The 6,827-nt window shown below is 49.8% G+C and overlaps 1 long non-coding RNA gene across 1 annotated transcript; it reads left to right on the top strand.

Annotated features, from left to right (window-relative positions):
• Positions 1-2,775: 2,775 nt before the first annotated feature.
• Positions 2,776-6,320, top strand: LOC119970252. The gene is made up of 3 exons (XR_005461573.1): positions 2,776-2,899; positions 4,796-4,903; positions 6,018-6,320. It is a non-coding gene; the product is annotated as an uncharacterized LOC119970252 (long non-coding RNA).
• The last annotated feature ends 507 nt before the right edge of the window (positions 6,321-6,827 follow it).

The following is a 6,827-nucleotide window of genomic DNA, read 5'->3' as shown; positions in this document are numbered from 1 at the left end:
GAGGGGGAGGGGAGAGGATCAGAGAGGGGGAGGGGAGAGGATCAGAGAGGGGAAGGGGAGAGGATCAGAGAGGGGGAAGGGGAGAGGATCAGAGAGGGGGGAGGGGAGAGGATCAGAGGGGGAAGGGGAGAGGATCAGAGAGGGGGAAGGGGAGAGGATCAGCGAGGGGGGGAGGGGAGAGGATCAGAGAGGGGGAAGGGGAGAGGATCAGAGAGGGGGGGAGGGGAGAGGATCAGAGGGGGAAGGGGAGAGGATCAGAGAGGGGGGGAGGGGAGAGGATCAGAGAGGGGGAGGGGAGAGGATCAGAGAGGGGGAAGGGGAGAGGATCAGAGAGGGGGAAGGGGAGAGGATCAGAGAGGGGGGAGGGGAGAGGATCAGAGAGGGGGAAGGGGAGAGGATCAGAGGGTGGAAGGGGAGAGGATCAGAGAGGGGGGAAGGGGAGAGGATCAGAGAGGGGGAAGGGGAGAGGATCAAAGAGGGGGAAGGGGAGAGTATCAGAGGGGGAGATCGGAGAGGGGGTAGGGGAGAGGATCAGAGGGGGGAAGGGGAGAGGATCAGAGAGGGGGAAGGGGAGAGGATCAGAGAGGGGGAAGGGGAGAGGATCAGAGGGGGAGATCGGAGAGGGGGTAGGGGAGAGGATCAGAGGGGGGAAGGGGAGAGGATCAGAGAGGGGGAAGGGGAGAGGATCAGAGGGGGAAGAGGATCAGAGGGTGGAAGGGGAGGATCAGAGAGGGGGAAGGGGAGAGGATCAGAGGGGGGAAGAAGGGAGGATCGGAGAGGGGGAAGGGGGGAGGATCAGAGAGGGGGAAGGAGAGAGGATCAGAGGGGGAAGGGGAGAGGATCAGAGGCGGGAGGGGAGAGGATCAGAGAGGGGGAAGGGGAGAGGATCAGAGGGGGGAAGAAGGGAGGATCGGAGAGGGGGAAGGGGAGAGGATCAGAGAGGGAGAGAGTGGAATAGGGGAGAGGGAGGGGGATAGTCAGTGGGAGAGGGGGGAATCAGAGGGTGAGGGGGAATCAGAGGGAGGGGGAGAGTCAGAGGGATGGGGAGAGTCGGAGGGAGGGGAGTCAGAGGGGAAGAGAGGGAGGGGGAAAGTCAGAGGGAGGGGGTCAGTCAGAGAGAGAGGGAAGGGAAGAGGTTCAGAGGGGGGAGAGATTCAATGGAGAGAGGATCGGAGGGAAGGGGAGAATCAGAGGGAGGGAGTAGGTCAGAGGGAGAGAATCAGAGAGGGCGAGAGTGGAATCGGGGATAGTCAGAGGGAGAGGGAGGAGTCAGAGGGTGAGGGGGGAATCAGAGGGTCAGAGGGAGGGGTGGAGAAGAGGGAGGGGGAGAGTCAGAGGGAGGGGTGGAGCAGAGGGAGGGGGAAAGTCAGAGGGAGGGGGAGAGTCGGAGGGAGGGGAGTCAGAGAGGGAGGAGGAAAGTCAGAGGGAGTCGGGTTGGGGGGGGGGGGGGGGAGTCCCAGCAGGGCTCAGAGCGATCCGAAGTTTCGCTACTTTATATGACAGGGCGGTGACTTTAACAATACCCGGGGCAGCGAGCGGGCTGTCCCAGCGGCCGCGCTCTCCCTCTCCACACCCAGCGAGTCAGACCGAGCACTGAGCGCAGCCCGCACCTCTTTCCCCCCAGAGGCAGAAGCGGAGCCCTGGCGGGGTTTGCCGGCTCTGGACGGGTTCTGGATCCTGTCTCTGTCCCTCTTGTGTTCTGCCCCCAAGATTCAATCTGCTCGACCAACAATCTTTTTAATAAATCGCCAACAAGTTTCTGCGATCTGGTATTTTTCTTCTCGTATTATTTTTTTTTGGGGGGGGCGCTATTTGGCTAGTTTCTTTTTTGTTTCTCTTCCTCCTTCCCTCCGTGGCCCCCGCACTCCTCTCCCTGTGTGCGTGTGTGTCTTGTACCGGGGGCTGGGTTGTGTACAGCGGCCTCATGGTGTTGCTGCTGACTCAACCCGCTCTCATTCCTCGCCGGAGGGAGGGGAGGAATAAATAAACGTTTGAGAGTCATCGTCTCTCAGCAGTAACCCCCCCTTGTATAACACAAGAAACCCTTCAACATATCACCCCCAAAATAGACTCGACCCCACTCCCAGTCCAGGGTGACGCCTGGCCCTCGTTCAAACCCAAATCTGAAACAGATCCAAACCAAAAGCAGTTTGGATTCCACTCTCCAAATCCATGTCATTCCTCTGACCCGAATCCAAACTACATTCCAACCCAGATCCTGACTCAATCGCATGCATCCTTAACCCAACCCCATTCCAGTCTCTTGTTTAACCCAGTCCAACCCGAAATTAAACGCTGATCGTTAACCAAATTACAACTGGACACAAAGCAACTGTCTGGGGTGTTCAGGCTCGCCTGGTCCAGACCATGTGTTGGGAGGAATAGGGTGAGTGTGTTGATGTATGTGTGTGTGGAGCTAAGCCAGTGGAGTGCTCCTCGCCTGCCTGGCTGTCCGATCCTTACTGTAACTCGAGCAGACTGGGTGCGACACTCCGAATGAATGCGAAGGAGATCAAAGAGCTTTTCAGCTGCAGACTCAACCCATCAAACCAGGTCCAGACCAGCAGCAGGAAATGAGACATCGACAACCCACAGCCCTGACTGCGCCAAACACACACGCTGTACTCTGACGGGCTGCTTTTTGGTTTTCTCATTTATTTTGCTGTTCGCCCTTAAAAGAAATGAAGGCGCCACGGAGCTGCCTTTTGCTGTCGCGTTCCTCCCCCTCCCCCCCCCCCCAGTTAGTCTGTCAGGCTCAAAAGCCACGATCGACTGTTTGGTGTCGATTGCGCCGGGCTTTGGCTCCACGAAGAGGAGGAGTGAACCACACAGCTGCCTGTTATTTACTAACACAAGCTAAAGCTGGTGTGACTGTTCCGAGCAGATGACTGATGGGACGGTTTGTGAATTGATGTTTGAAACCTTTTGTTTAGAATTAGCAAGAGAAAAGGCACAGTGCCTTGGCTAATAAAATGAGTGTTCTGATTACTCCCATCAGTAAGGAAATCCTGTCAGCAGTTACTTCAGATTGGGGGGGGGGGTGAAAATTGCTGTCAATTTTGAAGTAAGATCTTCTGGGGAAATAGTGATCATTCGGAACTACGAGCACATACTGATTTATTTGAAGATTACCCAAGGGAGGCTGATTTATTTTCCCTGTGTAATAATAGCCCTAGGTTTTACAACAGTAATCCCCCCCCCCCCCCCCCCCCCGTGTCTTTCCCAACTGCATTCTAGTTACCTCCCCCACTGTTTTTATATTTGGAGCTGGGGCGGTGGGGAAAGAACATTCCTCTTGAACATGCAACTCCAAGCAGGTGTCTGAATATCGTTGCCACACGTTGACATGATGCAAATATTAGCTGGGCGGTTTCATTCCCCCCCCCCCCCCCCAAGAAAATAGATATTTGAACGAGCAATTCAGTTACTTGGTTCGAGGGTGATTGAAATTCAGGTTTGGGCAAATGCTGTGGGCTGACCTTTCACTGCAGCAGCGGGAGGACGCTCCACTGTCCGGGCGGCCGTCCTTTGGACCGGGTGGGCGGGGTGTTGGCTCTTCAAATGCACACGAAAGATCCTCTGGCATTATTCAAACAACAGGGAGTTCTCCCAGGTTTCTGGCTGATATCCCCCCCATCCACACACACACCCTCCCCCGCCCCCAACCTGGAGCGATAGTAAAGCTAACTGACAGTCTCATTGTTTTTGTTGGCATGTCATTTACTGACTTTACGGTCTTCTCAATCTTAAAGTAATTATATCCTCGCAGAGCTGAGCCATTTTGATGGTATTAGAGGGAACAATATAAATACATGTATAACTATATATTTAGTCCTCCTGTGTCCCTATCAATTAAATACAATAGCCTATCCGTGTTTATTATTCTGCTAGGAAGAACGTCTTTCTGGCTTGATGACCGTACCCTGTTCACAGACTCATGGAATCGAATCCCGACAGTGCAGAAGGAGGTCATTCAGCCCATCGAGTCTGCACTGGCCCTTGGAAAGGGCACCCGGTCCCACCCCACGGCCCCACCCTAGGAGGGCTGGCTTAGCTCAGTGGGCTAAACAGTTAGTTTGTGAGACAGAACAAGGCCAGCAGCGCGGGTTCAATTCCGGTACCAGCTGAGAATTCTGAATTCTCCCTCTGTGTACCCGAAGAGGCGCCAGAATGTGGCGACGAGGGGCTTTTCACAGTAACTTCATTGCAGTGTTAATGTAAGCCTACTTGTGACAATAAAAAAGTTATTATCTCCATAGCCCAGTAACCCCCACCTATCCTTTCGGACACTAAGGGGCAATTTAGCCTGACCAATCCACCTAATCTGTACATCTTTGGACTGTGGGAAGAAACTGGAGCATTTGGAGGAAACCCACACAGGCATAGGGAGAAAATTCAGACTCCACACAGTCACCCGAGGCCGAAATTGAACCAGGTTCCTGGCACTGTGAAACAGCAACGCTAATCACTGTGCCACCATGCCGCCCACAGAATACGATTTATGTTGCTACTGCATAGTAGCAGAATGGAATAACTAGCTTCATCTATTTCCCATTTTTTTGAGATACCTGACTGGTCTAATTTGAGGTAAAATATGTTTTTTCAGGACAAAAAGTGGTGGACTTAGGCTCATTCATAGCTTTCACTATATATACCGAGCAATTAGCTGATTGTGATAACCATTATCCCTCAGGATAGCTTTGATGTGCCTTATTTTAGTTTCAAGCTTGCACAGTGAGATAATTGCTTAGGCCCTATTTATGAGGTTGCAAATTTCTCACATGTGAATTTGTAGGAATTCCAATAAACATGCTGACCTGCTTGCTGGATACAGTCATAGAGAAAGCAGATGGCCCATCAGCAGCTCGAGGAAAGGGAGCTCATTAAATTATTTATTTCAAAGGTGAGTTTGAGCGCAGAATGGATCCCATTAAGGTTCGGAAGCAAACTCTAGCATGCAGCTGCAGATTCAAATACAGTATACTTGTTATGTACAGGGGTGGGGTTAATCTAAACAGCACTAATTTCTCCACTCACACTGGGCTAAATCGCTGGCTTTTAAAGCAGACCAAGGCAGGCCAGCAGCACGGTTCAATTCCCATACCAGCCTCCCTGAGCAGGCGCCAGAATGTGGCGACTAGGGGCTTTTCACAGTAACTTCATTGAAGCCTACTTGTGACAATAAGCGATTTTCATTTCATTCACTAGCCATACATAAACAGAAAGATGTTTTGATTTGTTTCCCTCTTTATAAGCGGTGGCATATTTCCCCAACCTATTGGTTTTGGTGCAGTGAAATTTTCTATTAATAACTCACAGCAAATTTGAGAATTGCACACACTCAAAACATGAAAAGATGTTGCAATGTCCCCCTCATCTTCAGATAGTGAAGAGAAGGATAGAGAAATGGAAGATTTACACTACCGAGACCACAGAGGAAAGAAGTATTAGAATCAAAGTCCAATGAGGTATTCCTTCCTGGAAGTCAGTGAGCTGAAAATCGATGCTGGATAATTCACTGTTCTGGTGATATTGACATTACATGGCATACAGAAATGAATCTGGCTTGTAGGTTAAGGTACAGAAGGTCCATTAGAAGCAGCGTAGATAGGGCCAGGTGTCCAACCTGGTCACAGCTCCTTTTCTGTGAGGCTGTCAATCTAATAGTAAACAGCAGACTGGGCTATTCAGTTCTGCAAGGCGATATTACTCGTTCCACATGCCAGAGATCATAAGCATATGGGTGGTCCAGTGGAGTCAGTTTCAGATGATCATGGCCTCAATACTGGGACTATTGACTCCTTCAAGGGCACTAATGTTAGCATGATTGTTCTTCCAACTGATTCAGAGCTAATGTACATTAGGATTTTGCAATGTATTTTAAGCTGAGTTGTTTAAGAGTCTCCCTGATGTAATGTTCATCCTTACAAGTCTCGGTGATTACAACAAATGCTTTAACAAAGTTAGTTGATATATACAATCCTCCTGTAAGCTAATAGGAACTATCTCTCTGACAGGTATAGCAGCAAATCAATCATCCACCCCTAAGTGTACTGCCAAAGGACATCCCGAAATGATGTCAGAGGAGCTGTGTGCCAGAACACTGCACTTCAGCAGCTGCTGCTTTCGGATGTTGAGCTTGTCACATTAACAATTGATAGGTCAAAACCTCCCTTTTCTCCTCCCTCCCTCTTCCTTCCCCTCTTCCCTCCGTCCTCTTTACAAATAGACATAACCGTTGTTTATGTGTAAAAATAATTTTTTTGACTATTGTGATGCAGTGAGAAAATATATTTTGTTGCAATAAATTTGTAAAAGTTGAGGTGGTTTAATCTCATTGTTCAGCTGATTAAGTTAAACGTTAAGTTAAATGTTAACTGGTTTCTAAGTTTTGCATTTCTAAAATTATTTTTGTTAATAAATGTATCACATTAAAATTTGCAAGCTTCTACTGCAACATCAATACACAGCATTTAATTATGAGGTAAGCAAGGCAGAAACATAATAGCATGGGTAACATGGTGGCACATTAGTGTACACTGCTGCCTCACAACACTAGGAACCCATGTTCAATTCTGACCTTGGGTGACTGTGTGGCATTTGCACATTCTCCCTGTGTCTGCATGGGTTTCCTAGAACCATGGAATAGACCATAGAATTCCTACAGTGTAAAAGGAGGCAGTTTGGCCCATCAAGTCTTCACCAACCCTCTGAAAGAATACTCTATCTAGGCCCACTCCCCCAGCCTATCCCCGGAACCTAACCTGTACATCCCTGGATATTAACAGCAACTTAGCATAGCCAATTCACCTAACCTGCACATCTTT

This window comes from Scyliorhinus canicula, chromosome 8 (assembly GCF_902713615.1).
Source record: "Scyliorhinus canicula chromosome 8, sScyCan1.1, whole genome shotgun sequence".
NCBI classification, from domain to species: domain Eukaryota; kingdom Metazoa; phylum Chordata; class Chondrichthyes; order Carcharhiniformes; family Scyliorhinidae; genus Scyliorhinus; species Scyliorhinus canicula.
Note: the sequence above shows the minus strand (reverse complement) of the source record. Positions and strands in the feature narration are given on the sequence as shown.